The sequence below is a fragment of the Phocoena sinus genome, chromosome 19 (assembly GCF_008692025.1).
Source record: "Phocoena sinus isolate mPhoSin1 chromosome 19, mPhoSin1.pri, whole genome shotgun sequence".
NCBI lineage: Eukaryota > Metazoa > Chordata > Mammalia > Artiodactyla > Phocoenidae > Phocoena > Phocoena sinus.
The window spans coordinates 5,925,151-5,944,772 of NC_045781.1; the positions used below are offsets into that span (position 1 = coordinate 5,925,151).

Consider the following 19,622-nt stretch of genomic DNA (forward strand, 5'->3'; position numbering starts at 1 on the left):
CTAAGACTCCATTTGCTTTGTTTCTGGCAAACTGCACATATTACAAAATAGCAATAGTGCTCTCAGGATCAATCACATAATCCTGGTTGAGAGTTTTTCATGACATACCCTGCCCTCTGGGGCCACAGAGGTAGTCATGTGATTCTGGCTGAGCCAATCACAGTGCCCCATGACCCAGACAGTGGTGATAGGCTCAAACATGGGCACATGACCAAAGCCAACCAATCAAGCTCTTCCCGGGGACTTTTTCTAACTGAAGCTGTCAGGGACCAGCTCTTTCTTCCCTGATCAAGAGGATTATGAGCTTGGAGCTGCCTGAGCCTCGGACCCAAGCTCCTAGATGACAGGAGAACTGAGAGAGTAAAACTAAGAAGAAAAAGCAGACAAGAGGAGGAGAGAGAGAGAGTTGAGATGACACTCAAGTCCCTGGCTCTTGTCATCGCAGAGACAAGCCCACTCTGTAGTTTGGTCAGAAGGGACGGCCATTTGCAGCTTACCTCCGCACCATGCATTTCGCCTTCCTGCCGTTCCTCACTTGGAGTCCCAGTTAAAATCCAGTCAGTACGTTGCATCGCTCTAGTCACCACGCTTGGTTTGGGGGTAGGTACCTTGTGAGCCAGTCACACAGGACTTTTGCAGGAAACTTCTGCACTCTTTTTTCCTGCCGGACCTGAGGTCTGAGTTGTTAGCAGTTCTGCCAGTCATTCTTCTGTCTGCTTTCAGGTTCATTCCCCACCCTTCTCTGTTCTACATTACAAGGACTACATTTCCCAGCCTCCTTTGCTCACTGACTTATCTCTGTTTGGCTCATGGGAGGCACTGGCAAAAGACTGGCTCTAGGGGGATGGGACAAGCCTGGGTATTTATCCTCCTCTCTCTCTGCCTCAGTTGGTGTCTTCAGCCATCGATGCATTTCTTCTGTGATTGTAGCCACCTCTAAGCAAATCTCAGCATGAGTCTATGCCTTCCAGATGGCTCCAACTTCCAGGCTCCAGTAATACCACTTCTTCCCTTTGTTCTTCTGGCGTAGGGGCCTGGCAGCTTCCTGAGTTGCTAATCCCTGATTTGCCTCACCATTCCTACTCGGCTTCTCAGCTCTTCTATTACCCATGAAACCAATTCCCTATATTTACTTCCCTCTGAAGCACCTAGAATGATTGTTTTTTCCTGACTGGATCCTGCCTTGCCACTACATGGAGCCTTGAGAATGAAGCCCGCTCAAGTAAGTAACCAAGAAACAGACAGACAGGAACGTCTGATGCGGTCACTTGGACCGCAGAACGCAGCCATATCTGAAAGCGTTTCTACCCCCATACTTTTTCACTTAGGTGAGCCTGTAAATTCGTTTACTCAGGCTAGTTCAAGTTAGAGTTTCTACCACCTGTGATCCAAAGACTTATGACTAATTCAGGTCCCTTCTGTAGGCTCCTGGCAAGGAGCACAGGATTCAGCACTGCCTGAATACCACCCGCCAACATCACAGTCAAACCCTAAAACACACACACACAGACACACACACACACACACACACAACCATCATTGAATGTTCGGCAAAGGTGGAGAATTTAGACTACATAAAAATCCTAAATTTCTGCACCTAAAAAATAATTAAAACCTTCACAACCTATTTGTTATTTCTTATGCCAACCACAAAGCTTTGTATATTCTTAGCATTCAGTACATGGTGATTTACCTTTAAAAGAGAACTGTAATACTGCCATGTGTGCTTTTTAAATGATATATAAATAAATACATACCTACATGTGTGTGTGTATGTATATATATTCTGATGTGTATATAACCATAGCCATTTTCTCATATATGCAGAGAATATGACCAGCAGAACACACAAGGGCTTAAAATGGCTTAGTGACATCGGTTGCCCCCAGGAAGGGCAACTGGGAGGGACGGGGGACAAAAATGAGAGGGAGACGTTTGCGTTTTTTAAAATGTTGAACCACGTAAATATATTACCTGTTCAAATAAAATAAAAGTCATTTAAATTTTAAAATAAGGAAAAAATTTTAAATCACACAGAGGGATTCCCTGGCGGTCCAGTGCTTAGGACTCTGCGCTTTCACCGCCAAGGGCCCAGGGTTCAATCCCTGGTGGGGGAACTAAGATCCCAAAAGCCGCGTGGTGCAGCCAAAAAGTAAAATAAAATAAAATAAAGTAAAGTAAAATCAAATAAAATCACACAGAGTTAACATTTTAGAACAAATGAGGAACGTAATGAATATTCACCATTCTTTTTTTGTCTTCCCAGCACCTTTGAACGCCAGTCCTATGTTTGGGGAATTTCCCAAGGTTTGTATCCACACTTCCCAGCAAGGAAACCAGCCTCTTACTGCTAGGACCTCAGCATGCGACCAGGTTCCACCAATAAAATAGAGCCACGCTAAACTTGGAATCAGCAGCCGGGAGAAATAGTCGTGAAATCTGTTCTAGTCGGGGCGGCTGCAACTACCTCCAGGGTCCTGGGGCAGCAGAGAAAGAGGTTCCCCAGTGGAGTCCAGGCCTGGAGAGACTGGGTTCCACACGTCAAGCTCCGGTGTGTGTGACCAGTCAGCCAGTCCTGATCACTCAGTCCCTGGAGCCCAGTTCCCCGGCCTCGCAGAGAGTCTATAAGCTCCGCAGTACCCTGTGTAAATCTATTTTCTGCTTAAACCGGCTTGAATTGGCTTCTGCTGCTTGTCATGAGGATCCTGACTTCCATATGGGGAGCGTATATCAAAGCCTTACAGAATTTCATCAGCCCTTTTGAAGCACTGCTATTCTGCTCTTGGGAATATATCCCCCAAGAGGAATCGTGCCCAGAGAAAGTACTGTGAATAGAGGGGGAAATTGTGCCCAGTTGCTTTTGCCCACCCAGCATCCAGTCCCATTCTTCTGGCAAGAGCAACTTGATATTGTTCGGAGGCACTCCCTGCCCACCCTCTGTCCTTGGGATTCTGACAGAAATGACCCCCTCCGTTGACTCTTTAAGAAAAGCATGTGATTCAGACCCAGGCAAACACAGCATGACATCCTCCTGACCACAGCTAATGATTCGGGGAGGAGTGACAAATCCCAGGGTAGTTAATCTGATCCCATCGGAGCTAATCCTGAGACCTCTGTGTGAGGGCCACAGAAGAAAACTTATTCTCTTTTCTTCATCGTTGCTTACAAGAAAAAAATGGGACCCGGGAGCTGCTGAGAGCCCCACTGCCACTGTATGAGCACAGCTTGCCTGAGGGCCCAACACAAAAGAATCCTTCAAGGAGAGATGGCAAGAGACAGATACCTTTTGAGCACCTGGATCCCGAAGCAGGGACAATTTATGCCTGCAGACTTTTCCATAACTTGAAACCAGCTTGAGTTTGAGAGGTATGAGAGAAAGAGATACTCAAAATAAATAAACAAGATTAATACCACACAATGTTCTGGAAGTTTTATGAGCACTTATTTGAGATCTGAAATGAAGGTAGGTACACTGGCTGGTGGGGTGGCGGATCCTTATAATAAGAAGAAGAAGAAATCTGGGTGTAGCACTTACTATGTGCCAGGCACTCTTCTAATTCCTTTACGTGTTTTAACTCACGTATTCCTCAAACAGCCCATGAATTGGTACTACTATCACTGACATTATAGAAATGAGGAGACTGGGGCACACAGTGGTGAAGGAATATGCCCAGGGTCACCCAGCTACCACGTGTCTGAGCCAGGATTCAATCCCGGACCTCTGGCTCCAGGGCCTGGGCTGCCTCTGTGGCAATGCTCAAAAGCGCTGGAAACGCGGAGACCTACAAGGAGGCAAAATGTTTCTGGAGGAGCTGGAAGGCTCTTGTTATCTTAAAAAAAAAAAAACCACCATTTTCAAAAGAGTGAGAGAGAGAATGATGGTGTCTAGCTATCTAGTCATGAGGCAGATTGGGTTTTGGCCAAGTGTAACGCCCATCTTCCCATGAGCAATGACAGTCCTGTTTCCTCATAAGCCCACATATAACTCCAGGAAGCTCCCTCCTAAGGCCTTCAGAGAATCTCCAGAGACCCTCTCAAGAATTCTAAAGATCCCCCCCCAACCAAGAACACCCAAAGAGACTCCCCCAGAGATTCTCTCCCCTGATCATCTCCAGAGACCACTCCGCCCCCAGAGCATCCCAAAGCCTGCCCAGACTCCTACTGACCGGTGACTTGGCCCAGGCTGGCGCACTTGTGCTTCCCGCAGCTGGTCCAGAGGCCCAGGTAGCCAGTGTAGGAGCCCTGCAGGTAGACCATACGCCCATCCAACACGCTGAGCAGCATCAGGGTCGCCAGGATGTTGAAGACAAGACACCAGCCCCGCAGGACAAACTTGCGGTCCTCCTCCCAGGAAGAGGCTTGATCCGCTGGGAAAGAATAGAGTTCTGGAGGCCTGGCTCTGCCTGCATCACTCTGTTGCATCCTAGTCTCCATCTTCGAACACAGCCACGTCTCCACCCCCACCCTAACCTTGCCTTTTACCCCGTTCTCAATCCCCTTCCCCCCACAGCCATCTTCCCATCCCCACCCAAACCGCAATCCCAATTTCATCCCCATCTCTGTTTCCTGTCCCATCCCAGCACCATCCACAGCCCCGTGCCATCCCCAATATTCTCCCTGTCCTAAACCCTGAACACAACTCCATTCCCATCTCTAACCCTAGTGCACATCTCCTCTCCCACTCACTACCCATCCTAAACCCAAACCAACCTGTTTTGTCTCCAACCTCATCCTCTGCTCCCTATTCCGCCAAGCCCAGCTCCATCTCCACTCTCAACATCATCCCCTTATCTCCATCCCTGTCACATATCCCAACCCAGGACACAGACAACTGTGACACAGGTTCCAAAGTGCGTTCACGAGGCCAAGACCCATGGTGCCAAAAGAGTGAACACGGGTGGTGCACCCGACATTCACCAAGGGCTGTGATCTGCCAACCTTCCAGCTGGCAGGGACCCTGACCCCGCACTGCTCACTTACCTCCAGCTACGCTGGACTTCACAGGGCCCCTCCCACACACCAGGAGACTACCTTGGGGCCTCTACACCCTGAGTTCATGCTCTGATTCATGTTTCTCCCTCTACCTCTCTGACCCAGCCATAACCCCTTCTTGACCCAGTCCTGACCCCACCAAGACCCTACACTGAGCCCACCCTGACCCAGCCCAAGCCCCCATATCTCTCACACAGGGCTAGGGTGGAATATGAGTCCATGGCCAACCTCCTGGAACCCCTCCAACTGTCATGGAACCTGCCCCCTGCCCCCAGGCCAGGCCAGACTGAAGCCCTGAGGACTGCCTTAGGACAGCAGGAGAGACCAAGAAACACGGAAGAGGGGACAGAGAGATTCAAACCCCAAGGGACAGAGCCTGAGCCCCGGAGAGACCAATGGACTTCCAGGTGGCCATGGAAATGCCTGGAAAGAGGGGATGAGGCAGTTGGCAGGTTGTTGAGTGCATCTGGGGACTGGCCTTGTCCCTCATCTCCACATGGCCCAGAGGTCCCAATCTGGCCAGCAGAGCTCTCAGCCAGAGTCCCTTCCAGTAGCTCCCAGCAACACCCAAGGCGAGACCCAAGACCCTCCGTCAACTACCTTCAGGCCCCGGATCAGTCCCCAAGACTCTCAGCCCAATGTTCAGGGTCGCCGGGTCAGTATCCAAGACACACCATCCATTACCTACAGTCGCTGTTTCCATACCCGAGGTGTCCCACCAGTTTTCCAAACTCGCTGCTTCAGTAACCAAAACCCTTCATTAACTGCTCGCACCCCCCTGACCAAAGTAAAATCAGTTACCTACAATAGTCAAGTTAGTATCCAGCCAACGACCCAGAGTTTCCACTCAAGTCTTCAAAGATCCAAGTCACCAAACCGGGCCAGAGTCGATGTCCCCCCATCAATTACTCACAGCCCCGAGGCCAGTGTCAAAAGCATCGAATCAATTATCTGGACCTCCCAGGAGAGTATCAAAGACACTTTGGACGGCTCCCAAATCAACCAACATCCTCCAGAAAGCAGCATTCACAGCTTACCATCAGGCAGCTCCATTGAGAGCAGTCCTGGCAGGTAAGAGGCAGGAGGAGTCCACGGGGTAGGCCAGATTTGGGGCCAGAATCCTGGGGGAGGGGCAACAGGCAAAAGTTAGGGACCAGAAGCACGGTCAGTATATGAGGCTAGAGGTTGGACTTAGGCGTGGCAGGGCTTGAAAGCTGGACCTGAAGGCTGGCCCTGGGTGGGGCTCGGCATAGATGCTGGACCTATGATTCAACCTAGAGACTGCATCTGGGGGTGGCAGGGCCTGGAAGCTAGATCTGGAAGCCGGGGAGCCTAGAGGCTGTATCTGGGTGAGTGTGTCCTAGAGGTAGGACCTGGCGGATACAGGGAATGGAGCATGGACATAGGGAAGATAGAGTCTGAAAGTTAGACTGGGTGGGACTCTGACAGTTGACCTGGGCTGGCTGGCTGGACTCGGTGCTGACCCTGGTGGTGGGCAATCTGCTGCAGGTCTCTGGAGACGCGTAGACTCAGCCATTTCCAGCTGCCCATGGGCTGGCGGTTGCTGCATGAGGCCAAGAAGATCAGTCGCCAGATGAGCCTGGGGCTGAGCCTGGCCGGCTTGGTCATCGTCGGCCTCATCTGTCTGGGCCAGCCCTGGATCCACTTCCAGGTGCCACTGGCGCCCCCTGGGGACCCTGCTGGCTCCCAGACCATCCCCATCGATACCGTCTTCTTCGTGCGGTGCTCTGACGTCTCCTGCCTGCCTGAGTATGACCAGAATGCTTGTAAGGCCTGCCTTATACTCACCATTCCTGGGACTCCTCTTTCCTCTTTGTTCCAGACCCCTTTCTGCCTCCCCTGGGTTGGTCCTCCCTTCTCCCCGGAAGGGTCCTCGCTGCCTCAGGACCAGCCCCACTGCCCTATGCTCGTTCTCACCCACATGCGAGCCGTCCTCACAACCTTAGCATCTTATTCACTACCCTGAGGCTTTTTCACCCCAAGGAATCTGTCCTCATCACATCAAGTTGGTTTCTCAACGCCCACCCCACTTGTTACTGCCCACCCCAACAACCTGTCCTTACTGACCTGGGGGATGTACCCTCAATGCCAAAGGCATCTGCCTCAAGATCCCTTCTCTAGAGCCCAGTTTCAATTTTCTTAAAAGGGGGATGAAGAGTGTTCGAGGGAGAGGGCTTAAGGATACTCCCAGACTCCCCGGAGACCCTCTCCCCCGTGCTCGGGGCCTGAGGGCCCATCTTGGCGTTCCTGATTCTCTTCCTTCCCCAGATTTGTTGGACTTGGCCTGGGCCTTCCTCCTCATTGCCAGCATTGCCAGCTTCGTCCTCTGCGTCATCCTCATAAACATCATCTTCTCCACCAGTTCCAACATGCCCATGCTGGACCTCTCCAATGTCGTCACGAGTCTCCTCACAGGCACGGCACTGAGATCCTTCCCTGAGGAACCAAGTCAAGGAGTACCTCGATCCCATCCCCATCCTGACCTTCATCCCCAAGCCCAAGCCTATCTCCCTCCAAGTCTCCAAACCATCCCAGTAAAAAAGATCAACTTCCAATCCAGCCCCATCTCCAGCCCCAATACCAGCCTCCACTTCACCTCCCATCTCCATCATCAACAAATCTCAAACTCATTCACATTCCCTCCTGTGATGTCCATCTCCATCCCCACCCCCATTCCAATTTTATCTTCTTTCCGATCTCCAAACCATCCCCATTACCATCTCCAACCCCTTTACAAACCTCAACACCCAACTCCACACCTGACCCTCCTCGAGACTCATTCCAAATGCAACCCACCCCTACCGACTATGAATCTCAACCTCAGACTCAACCCCAATCCATCTCTGATCCCATCTTCTTCTTAATCCCCAACCTCAACTGCAACCACATCCTTAACCCCTGTGGATCTCACTCTCAAACTCAACCCAGCGCATTCCCAACCGCATCTTCTTACCCATCTCCAATCCATCCTCATCCCCAACCACGACCCATGCCCATCCCCTAAACTTGTGCCTCGACCTTAATGTCCATCACTCAGACTCCGACTACCCGACACTCAACCCCATGTTCGGTTCTAACCCCATCCCACATCCTATCTCACCACCAGCACCAGCTCTGTGATTTTGTTCAAGCTACTTAATGTTTCTGAGCCACAGTTTTCTCATCTGTAGGATGGGGATAATAAACTTTCCTACCAAGTGAGAGGTAGTGAGGATTGAGTTAGAAAATGTCAGTACGTGATGGTAGCTATTTAACTCTGCACACATCCTTACCTTGATAGTACTCCCACTCCCTTCCAAATAACTTAAAAAACGATAGTCTAGTTTCTCATGTGCATGCCAAATTACACTTTTTAGAAAAAGGGAGGCAATTTAATTTGGAAATGCAGGATATTGTGTTCCTGTCTCTTGTAATAATTGTTCACAACTTTCAGTTGCATCAGAAGAACATTCTTGGGCTTCCCTGGTGGCGCAGTGGTTGAGAGTCCGCCTGCCGATGCAGGGGACGCGGGTTCGTGCCCCGGTCCGGGAAGATCCCACATGCCGCGGAGCGGCTGGGCCCGTGAGCCATGGCCGCTGAGCCTGCGCGTCCGGAGCCTGTGCTCCGCAACGGGAGAGGCCACAACAGAGGCCCGCATACCGCAAAAAAAAAAAAAAAAAAAAAAAGAACATTCTTGGAGAGTGATAGTAAGTCTAAGAAGAGAGAACACTCAACTTCCTGTTTTCTTGTTAGTAAATTGTATTTATCCAGTTTGTCTAGTAAATCTTCCCAATTGTTTAAACATAAGGTACAAAGTGTAGAAAACACCCCTGTTATATGTCATCTAAAATAGGACATTTTTTCTATAAGAAAATCATTTCTGGGACTTCCCCGGCAGTCCAGTGGTTAAGACTCCATGCTTCCAGGGCAAGGGGCACGGGTTCGATCCCTGGTCGAGGAACTAAGATCCCGCATGCCGCGTGACATGGCCAAAAGAAAAAGAAACATTTCTGCCCACCCCCCCCCCTTTTAATGAAATGGAAAACACCTCCTATATTATTTTTCAATTACAAAGAAAAAATTACCCAGTACTCCATTACCTGAGAGGGGAAAAAACGAGTCTTTTCCTTTTCACAAATTATCTTTAATTCATGTTATTTCAAAATAAAATTAAAATATCCAGAATGACTAAGCTTCTTGCCACTGCTTCAGAAACCCAAAATTAAAGACCCAATATAGTGATGATGATCTCAATTTTTTTGGCCGCACTGCACGGCATGCACGATCTTATTTCCCCGACCAGGGATGGAAACTGTGCCCCCTGCAGTGGAAGCGCGGAGCCCTAACCACTGGACCGCCAGGGAGGTCCCAATAATCTCAATTCTTGAGGACGCACTGTGTGCCAGGGAACGTGCCAATCTCAACTCCTCAAGACAGCCCAAGGAGATGGGTTCTACGATTATGCCCACTTTACAGATGAGGGAAATGAGGCTCAGAGAGATGGAGTGACTGCCCTAAGGTGGGATAAAGAGGCTGCCCTAAGGTGGGATACAGAAACGGGACAAGAGTTCCAGTCTGTTAGCTCCAAAGCCTGTGGTTTTATTTTTTATTCATTTTATTTATTTTTTTTTTCTTTTTGCGGTACGCGGGCCTCTCACTGTTGTGGCCTCTCCCGTTGCGGAGCACAGGCTCCGGACGCGCAGGCTCAGCGGCCATGGCTCACGGGCCCAGCCGCTCCGCGGCATGTGGGATCTTCCCAGACCGGGGCACGAACCCGTGTCCCCTGCATCGGCAGGCGGACTCTCAACCACTGCGCCACCAGGGAAGCCCAAAAGCCTGTGGTTTTAGACATCAACATTGCCTGGTTAAATACCAAGTCTTGCCCTCCCAATCTCCTCCACCAAGACATTGTCAGGAGCCTGTTTTCCTGCCTGTGAGCAGAGGTTCATGGAGGTAAAAGCAAGTGGGAAAGTAAGGAACAAGACCCTGGCAGCCACACAACTATGGGCAGGGGTCCTCACACCCCTGATGCCCGGCCTCCTAACACCTGTACTCATACAGGAGCCAGCATGATATTGGGTATCCTCTTCTACCTGATGCAGGCCCATGAGTTCCTGCAAGAAGGCATGACCTACAAGCTGGGGTGCAGCTTCTACCTGGCATGGATCGGCGTCTTCCTCTTCCTGATAACTGGTCTGGGCTGGGGTGGGGTTGGGTTTGGGGTTTGGGCATGCGTTCAAGGATGCAGATGGGGACAGGGTGGGATAGGGTTTGGGATGGGAAGGGGACTGTGGACTGGGAGGACTGGGTTGAGTAGGGAGATGGGACTGGGGATAGGCCCAGGGCTGGATGTAGGGGCGGGGTCGGGTTTGAATTTGGGAATGGGTTGGGGACAGTGTAGAGAGTGGTGCTGGGTTTGGGGACAGTTTAGGGGCTGGGGCTGAGTTTGGGTTTAGACATGCATTTGGGGACATGACAGGAGGTATAGCTGGGCTTGGAGAACGGACTGGGGTCAGGCTGGGGCTGGTGAACTCTGCGCCTCACCCCCTTTGCTCTCTTCCTTCCTGCAGGTTTCTTTTCCTATCTGAACTACATGAATTTCTGGTCTCTCCTGGCGATCCAGGCCATCTGGACTTAAGACATGAGAATGTCCCCACCTCAGGCCTGCTCCCACGGCTCCCTGCCAAGCACCTGACAACCCTGCTCTCTAGCCCCCTCAGTCCCCTCTGAAACACCCCCCCAACTCAGATTAATAATCTGTATTTTCAAATAATCCGCGTTTTTCACCCAGAACATTCTTTTAAGTTCAGTATCTTATAAGTGTTCCCTGGAAATGCCACGCCTTGCTGGGGCCATCCCTTGAGCCCTCTGGGGTACAGGGATAGGTGAGGGAGAGACTCGGGAGGGAAAGAGACAGGAGGTGTCAGCAAACAGGCTGGCTCCTGGTTCCTGGCATACAGACGATGCTCAATCAATGTGTGTTGAATAGCTGATTCTCTCCACGCTCTTTGGGCTTCATCCTTCACTTTTGTGACCCCCGATAATTTGCCCCTCCTGAGGTTAATTCTCCTTGCACCCACACTTCACCTCTTGCCTTTGCCAGCACCTCCTGCCACCACTCCCTTTCTCCTCCCCTAGCCCAATTCAGGTCTATTCCTTCTTTTAACTTATTTTTCTATAGCACCCCATTCCTTCTCTATTTATTTATTTTTTTTTTTGCGGTACGCGGGCCTCTCACCGCTGTGGCCTCTCCCGTTGCAGAGCACAGGCTCCGGACACGCAGGCTCAGTGGCCATGACTCCCGGTCCCAGCCGCTCCGCGGCATGTGGGATCTTCCCGGACCGGGGAACGAACCCGCGTCCCCTGCATTGGCAGGCGGACTCTCAACCACTGCGCCACCAGGGAAGCCCTCTATTTGTTTATTTTAAAGGCTGTTACGTGTAGCCAATTTTTGCATATGGTTTGGAGGATAATGACAGCACAGTTGTTCCTCGGTATCCGGAGGGAATTGGTTCCAGGACCCCCCCCCCCTTGGATAACGCAATCCGGGGATGCTCAAGTCCCCTATATAAAATTGTAGGGTATTTTCATGTAACCTATGCTCATCCTCCTGTACATTTTAAATCATCTCTAGATTACTTATAATATGTAATACAATGTAATTGCTATGTAAATAGTTATAAATATAACGTAAATGCTATGCAAATAGTTGCTGGGACACACAGCAAATTCAAGTTTCGGTTTGGGGAACTTTCTGGAGCTATTTTTTCCCCCAATTTTTTCGATCCGTGGTTGGTTGAAATCGTGTATGTAGAAACTGGATACCGAAAGCCAATTGTACCTTAATCTAGTTAGAGTTTAGTCCATAGTATGTGCTCATTAATCGTTGTTACAATAACTCTTCCTCTGGTCTCCCACAAAAGGCTCTCCAATGTGTTCATTTTTAACAAAAAGTGAGCTGCAACTATGTGCCGTACGTGGGGTCTACAGGACTGACCCAACTGGACACAAATCCTAGTCTTTAAGGAATTGACAATTCAGCAGGGAGCCAAAAAGAAAAAAATACATGCCCACAAATAGATATGTTAGGAGATAAGAGCTATGAAGAAAAATAACAGAGGGTAAGGGAGACCAGTCTGGAAAGGAGAGGTCTGTCGTATAGAGCAGACGGGTGAGGGCTCTATGCTAAGGTGACATCTGAGCAGAAACAGGACTGAAGAGAGGAAGAGAGTTATGGGGATTGATCGGGGGAAAGAGTTCCAGGCAGAGGAATCAGCAAATGCAAAGGTCCTGGGGTAGATATGTCCTTGGCAGCTTCCAGGAAGACCTGGGAGGCCAATGTGCTAGTGTAGCCCTGAGCAAGGGAGAGAGAGGAAGGAAATGAGGGGAGAAAGGGAACAGGGACCAGGTCACTCTGGGCCTTGTGGGCCACAGTGAGGACTTTGCATTCCTCTGAGGGAAGCAGGAATCAGGGAAGGAAATGCGTCACTTATGTGCAGAGTTTAGGTCTCTTACTTCAGACCACAGGCTTCATGGAGGAGTCTCCTCACTAGAAGGAAGAAAACAACCCCAATGACCCGGGGAACCAGCTAAACAAAGCGTGTTCTAGTCACACAAGGGAATTGCTTAAGGAATGAGGTCACTCTGTGTACGAGGGGGAGAGACTACTTATGAGACTACTGGAGTTAAAAAAAAAACAAGCATCTTTACCCATAACGTCTGTGTGTATATCATAAAGCAAAAAGTCCACACCAACTTGTTGACAATGGCGACTCTGGACAGTGGGTTTGAAGTAGAAAAGTTTCATTTAATATCTTTGAAAATAACTTTTACAATCATGTCAGTTGAAAGACACTCCTCAGATCTCCAGGCGAGTCCGGGCCTCCAATACCCTCCTCCCTCGACCCAGGAGTCGGGCCTTCCAGCCCCAGAGTCCAGCCTCTGGCCCCGCCTCTCACTGCGCAGGCTCGGCCTCTAACTCTGCGCCACGCAGACCCTTTCCCGGAACGCCCCCTTGTCAATCTCCTCACTGGCCCCGCCTCCCACCCTGCGCCTGGGACTGCGTCTGAGTCGGCCCCGCCCCTGCAGCCAGGGCTCACGCCACTGCCGCGCTGGCAATTCCTTCTGGCCCCTCCCACACTTGGGGTCCTTCCCCTTCACCGCCCGCCTCTTGTGCTGTTCACAGAATTGCCTGACTCTCATGATAGGAAAAAGGGCCCCAATATTTCCTTGCTCTCTTTTCCTCCGCCTCCAGGGACAATGTATCATCGCCTGTTCAGAAGTATTCTAGAGGAAACAGGCAGTATTTCCTTCTCCAAGCACCAAAGTGGGGTTTCCGACACCGGTGAATATGCTGGATGCCTCAGGGCGGAGCCCGACCTGGGGCCGGGGGGCGGGCCGTGCGAGCGGCGCGCGCAATAAAGCGGAAGGTGCAGCAACTCGCACACGCGGTGGAGAAAGTGAGGGTTGGGTGAGAGTTCTTTGCATTTTGGCTCTTTTTTTTTCGCGGGAGGGCGTGCGTTGGGACCTGGGTCGCGCGTGTCGTGTGTGCCCGGGGCTGCTGCGGGGACGGCCACGCTATGGCGTGGACGGGGTCAGGGCCTTTGTAAGGGCCTGGCACCCGCGCTCCGAGGCGAGCCTGAGTGCTCTCTGCGGGGCGGGCAGTGGCGACCGGAGAGGGTGGTGGCTCTTTGGGGGTTCTCGGGGGGTGGGAGAGGAGCACTGCCGCCGAAGCGAACTGGGGACACCAGAACTAGTCCTCCTTTGTCTGCACCGCAGCCTGGCTGCGCCATTTCTGTTGCCCACGTCGCAGGGCTCCGCCATTTTGTCCGTTTCGGGGTGGGGGTGGCTTGTGACATTGAGCTTTTCTTTCTGAGGTTTTCCACACCTGTGCTAGCTACACGTACTTTTCTTCGGAAATCGTTCTTGTGTATTCCCATTTCACGTGGCTGGCGTTTTTGTGCAACGTAGAACAGAGACTGTGGGGCAGGTAGAGACAGAATTTCAAGGGTTCCTGAGGAAGAAGTGCGAGTGGGGTCTCTAAGTGAATTACTGGGTTGTGTCTGAGAACCAGATAGGAGTAGTTTTAGGAGAAAGCAGATGGGGCCTTTGTTCACTTTCAGGAATCATTCTGACACTGTCACTTAAATATCAGTTTCGTGATCACTCAGAATATCAGAGTTTTGTGTTAAACGTTAGTTCTGGGCTAACCGGACTTTTTTGGACATCGTCTCCCTGACTCCCGAGGAATACTACGGCTCTGCCAAGGAGATCCAGCCCAGGAGCAGCTAGCTGATTTTCTCTCCCCACCACAACCCAGCAAGAATCCTCTCTAGCTGAGTTTCTCCCTTCAGTCAATCATCTAGAAAACCGTTGACTTTATCCTAACTGTTGCCATGTCACAAGTGGAAGGATATTCATCCATTCATCATTGGAGCGCGCCCCCTTTTGCCATTGTCCCATGTATTCCTTTTTCGCGCCATTTTTTTTTTTTTTTTTTACTTGTTAAAATCCTCAAACATGCAGGGAAATAGACATGTTTGACAGAACATTTCCCCACGTTTACTTTTGTGTCTTTCACGTTTTGAAAGTAAATTTCTTGGTTCATCCAAAACAGTTAACACGGTGTCTCTAAAGTAACATTTTTCTACTTAATGACACTGCTGTTGTCGTCCTCAGTGAGATAATTCCTTAATGAGGCCATCTCCTATCTGCTCTGTGTCCATAGTTCCCAAGTCATCTCCAAAATGTCTTCCACGGTTGATTTGTTCAAAAATGGTTGTGTTTAAGGGTCTCTGGTCATTGCTTACGCTGCTTGTATTTTAGGTTTCTCTTTTCCTCTTCATTTACCCCAACAGTTTCTTTCAAGGGATTTGCATCTTAGCTTTAATTGTTTAGGGTCAGTAGCAGGTATAGCCAATGCTGGAAATCTGCAAAACTAGGCAAGGAGGTTAGCAGGTTCTCTCCATGTAATGGGTTTGAGGACAGTCCCTTGTGGGGACTGGGGAGTGACACTGGGGAGGTGAGGGCATTTTGGTGTCACCACAGGCCTGGAAGGCTGTGGGTATTTGTACGTCCGATGCATTTTGTGTTTTCCAGTCTCTAAGCACTGTTAGCTTGCTTGGCCTCTGTCCCTGAAGGTGAGTGGCCTTGGGACCTGGTTGCAGAGGGACTGGAGCTCCCATGATGTCTAGCACTGGGCTCCGATCACCCCTGAGGACACAGTGTGCCCCCCAGGACCTTTGACACCTGGGGGTCTGAGGGGCCCTGGTTTTGATGTTCTTTGGACCCCCAGGCTGTTTCTTCCCCTACCCTCACCAGATCCTTCCTGTGTTACAGGTGTGTCTTCAAGCTGAGGGCCCACCCGCCTTGGTAAGAACCCTTGCTCCCAGTCCCTGACCCACCCAGGTCTAAAATATCTCACCCTCACTTGGAGTGACTTCACATCAGATATCTCTGGGACCTAATTTTATATGCCAGCAATCATGCAAATCCCAGCTCTGTTCTTGGGCTCAGGGATGTTAGTCAAGTGATTGGTCTCCTGAGCCTCAGTTTCTGTGTCTGTAGAGTGGGCACAACGCATCAAAGGTAAGGGTTGAATATGACAGAATATATGGGCTGTAGAAGAGGAAAATATTTAGTCACTTTTTGGTGTCCGTGGGGGAGTGGTTCCAGGGCCCCGCGGATATGGAGGGCCCAGTGTATGTTTTGGGGTTTCAGGGAAGAGGACTAGTCAGAAATCTGATTTTCAAACTCGGCAGAAGAAAAGAAACAGAAGGGCTGGAAGCATTATCACTCACTGCAGGGCGGTGGGGGTGGTTTGTAGACTAAACACAGTGTACCTTCCAGCAACGGTTAGGCAGCTTCCCATGCATCATGTATATGTAAACTGCTAGAGCTGTTAAGGTTACCCTCAGTTTATACAATACTTGTCAGAGAACATGGTATATCTGGAGAATGTTTCATAAATGTTTCACATTGGAGAATGTTTCACAGATGTTTCAAAGAGCTAAGTAAATCATCAAGTGGGCATGGGTATGTGTGTTACCCAAAAAGAAACAAGTGTTCCCAGCTCTAGGAGGGTTTTTTTCTCTGTTCAGTGAGGTCTGGGCCTAAATCTATATTCCCATTAATAAGCATGACTTGATACCGATACAGGTATGTCTTCACCTGTATTTAGATAACTTTCTACATACATAATGTGGAGAACTGAAAGTGTAGCCTGTGGGGTTCTTAGAGGTTTAGGTTCTCGCCAACAGGTACCTTAGGGGGCGTGGAGCTGCGTCCTGTGAAGGGTTAGCTCAGAATGCAGACCATCTGAGCATCTTTCTGGGGGGCTGTTCTCTTCATCTGAGGTGTCCTCTGCAGAGCTCTGAAGGTTTGCTGTGGGCTGAGAGGGAATTTCTGGGATAATGTGGAGTAGAGAGTGTCACTTGGGCAGCGATACGTGAGGGGGGTGAGAAGAGGGAGCACTGACAGCAGGACAGGGAAGCCCTAAGGGATGTGTAACATCTGTCGATGTCTGAGGCACTGCTGGCCAGCAGAACTGGCAAGGTGGAAATGTTCTACTCTGCATTGCCCAGTCCGGGGGCAGCGGAGTTGGGGTGTGGGGTTTGAGGACACTGGGACCCCCATGATGTCCAGCACTGGGCTCTGATCTCTGTTGAGGACACAGTGCCCCCCGGGACCTTTGACACCCGGGGGTCTGAGTGGGGGGGTCCCGTCTCTGGGGAGGGACGGATGGGGGCCATGGTTGCCCTGCACCCTACCTATAACCTCTCCATCCCCCCATCCCTTCCTGTCTGCAGGTGGTTCCCGCAGGAGTTGAGCAGCCCTCGGTAAGAACAGAAGAGACTCCCTTACTATTAATGCTGTAATAATCATATTAAACTTGTTATATTATAAATGTATTGTTAATGCAATTTATGGAGTATGGCAATAGTAACATAATAAGGACAGGTGCTGAGTACTTGGTCTGAGCCAGGCCGCATTCCTGAGCACTAGATTCACTTAATCGTCGCAATAACCCCATTATTTGAAATCGGTGCGGTTTTGTCCGTATTTCACAGGTGAGATGGAGGCACATAGAGGTGGTGGTTTGCCCACACTCGTCTCCTTGTGGTGGGGAGGGGGCTTATTTCTGCAGCCTCCATCCATGTTCAGGTGCAACAGGGTGATGGGGGCTTTCTCTGTACCCCCCCCTTCTTCCCTATAGTTGATACAGGACTAGCGAGGTTGGTTTTGATCCCCGGTTCTGCCACTTTTGACCTTAGGGCGTGATTTGTCTGCGCGGATCGGGCTGAGGGGTAGGTTCCCTGGTGTGTGTGCTGTGGGCACCCCCCCCCACCCCGCCCCAGCAAGGGCCCAGCCCCTCCTGGGCTTGTAGAGATGCCTCAGCTGGTACTGCTGGGGATCACCGGGATCACTGAGCGCCAGCCTTGCGCCCCCGCCCCCCGAGTGCTGCCCTGAGTTCTGTGGCATCCGCTGCAGAGATGGGGGTGGGGCGTGTTAGAGGAGGTGGATGCGGGAGGGGCGGGGATGAGAAACAGGCCAACCTGCGGTGGAAGGGGCATGGTTTGCAGTGAGATGTGCTCAGTTGGTGCCTGAAGGGGCTGTGCTTGTGACCCCTGTGATGTCCAGCACAGGGCTCTGCTCTGTGACGACACGGTGCTCCCCCGGGACCTTTGACCCCCGGGGGTGGGAAGGGTCCCTGGCTCTGGGGACAGATGGATGGGGATCGTGGTTGCCCTGCACCCCACCAGCCTGCTCTTCCCCCCTCCCTGTCTGCAGGCAGTTCCTCCAGGAGGCCAGCAGTTCCACCAGGCGTCTCGGTGAGAACAAGTTCTTATTAATACCATAATTCTATTAAATTTGCAGTTACAGAGTGGAGAGATTATGGTAATGGTATATGTCCAGGCAAAGGCTGAACACTTAACTCTAAGCCAGGCAGTCCTAAGCACTAAATTCATTGAATCTTCACAGTAACCCCGTGATGGGAGCGCAGTGGGTGGTGTAAGGGGAACTTGGTACAGGAGCGGCTTGGGGTGGGGTTTGCGGGGAGACATCCAGTATGAGGGAGGGCTCCTGAAGGGGCCACGCTTGGGGCCCCCATGATGTCCAGCACTGGGCTCTGATCTCCCGTGAGGACACAGTGCCCCCCCAGGACCTTGACACCTGGGGGTCTGAGGGGCTCCCCACTGTGGGGAGAGGCTAGGGGCTTGTGACTATTTCCCCACCCAATGCTCCTCCGTGCCCTTCCCGCAGCTCCCGTGGCCGTGCCCCTCCAGCCTTCCGGCTCTTCTCGGTCCGTGGCCATGGCGGGGCAGGGCGACCGCTGCTACACGTACACCGGGCTCCTGGCCATCGCCCGGCGCTTCCGGCAGAACCCCAACGAGCTCATGATCACCTGGATCCTGCGGGTGTATGACCAGGGCGGCCTGGCCCTGGCCCTGGCCTCCAGGGAGTTGGTGATGCTGGGCGACCTGACCGGCGATGCCCGTCTTCAACTACCGCTGCAAGGCCCTGCGGGGTGACGGCAAAAGGCTGCTGGCACCAGCGCTGGGAGTCCTTCCTGCACTTGGAGGGCACCGAGCTGCCCTTCCGACCCTGGACCACCATGGAGGAGGGCATCCAGCTGGTGCGAGAGCTGGGCATGCTCGACTGGATCTGCCGCGAGCCGCCGCCGCCGCTCCCCGAGCCCGAGCGTCTGGTGCCTGAGGACGTGCCCTTCACGCAGGGCCTGCAGCGGCGCCTCCGAGCTGCTGCTCTCGCTGGTCGGCCTGCTGGTCAAGGGCGTGACGGTGCTGGAGGCGGTGATGGTGATCCAGACCGTCGCCGACACGTGGGCCTGCTCTGGCACCAGAGCCAGCCGGGCTGCGCCAGGCTCATGCTGGGGCCCAACCCAACGCGCAAGGACCTCATGGGCTGGCTGCTGAGCCACGGCATGCCCAAGGAGCGGGTGGACAGGCAGCCCGCCAAGATCCTCCTGGAGCTGTACATCCAAGAGGCCAGGCGCAGCCACACCCGCGATGCGTTTGGGCCGGGAGAGGAGCAGCCCCCGTGCCCGCCGTACTCCGACCAAGCCTGTGGGGCGGAGCCACGACTAACTAGGCCTCCCGGGGCAAGGAGGCAAGGAGCAGGACATCGTAGGGGAGACGCAAAGCCTTGGTCGGCTCCAGCCGGTGTTCAAGGAGCCCCAAAGAGGGGTGTCCTTGCCCCCAGCCCACCCCGTGGGTGTCACCAGCCAGAGCTGGTGGAGAACAGGCAGCTGGCTGATAGCTGCTGTTGCTGGATGCCAGACAGTGTGTTACGTTTCAGTCTGTTACACTTTGGCCTGATGGGCGTGGTGGGTGGGCCCCCGCCGCTGTGTCACATGGGCTTCTGAAGCACTACAGGCCAAGCGGGAGACCCCGCAGCCCACGCCATGAAAGCACCTTGAAGCTTGTACCCTTTCTCTTGAGCCTTTTTTTAATGCAGTATTTTTACCTGTTAACTTCATATAGCACTTGGGTTTTATGGTTGCTCGTTTCCCCTTTTGCCAAGGTTTTTCTGTTAAGTTTTTTTTTGCAATGCCTTTCTCTTTTAAACTTGGATTTTGCGCTTTGCTTGCCTGCGAAGGGGGCGGCCAGTCC

General features: G+C 51.9%; 4 non-coding genes and 1 pseudogene across 4 annotated transcripts; all 5 read left to right on the forward strand.

Moving 5' to 3' along the window:
• The first annotated feature begins 13,391 nt into the window (after positions 1 to 13,391).
• Positions 13,392 to 19,518, forward strand: LOC116743825 (annotated as a pseudogene).
• Positions 15,167 to 15,259, forward strand: LOC116744836. Its single transcript, XR_004347166.1, has one exon. It is a non-coding gene; the product is annotated as a small nucleolar RNA SNORD88 (small nucleolar RNA).
• LOC116744838 lies at positions 16,617 to 16,712 on the forward strand. Its single transcript, XR_004347168.1, has one exon. It is a non-coding gene; the product is annotated as a small nucleolar RNA SNORD88 (small nucleolar RNA).
• LOC116744839 lies at positions 17,613 to 17,701 on the forward strand. Its single transcript, XR_004347169.1, has one exon. It is a non-coding gene; the product is annotated as a small nucleolar RNA SNORD88 (small nucleolar RNA).
• On the forward strand, positions 18,094 to 18,184 carry LOC116744837. The gene has a single exon (XR_004347167.1). It is a non-coding gene; the product is annotated as a small nucleolar RNA SNORD88 (small nucleolar RNA).
• Positions 19,519 to 19,622: the final 104 nt, after the last annotated feature.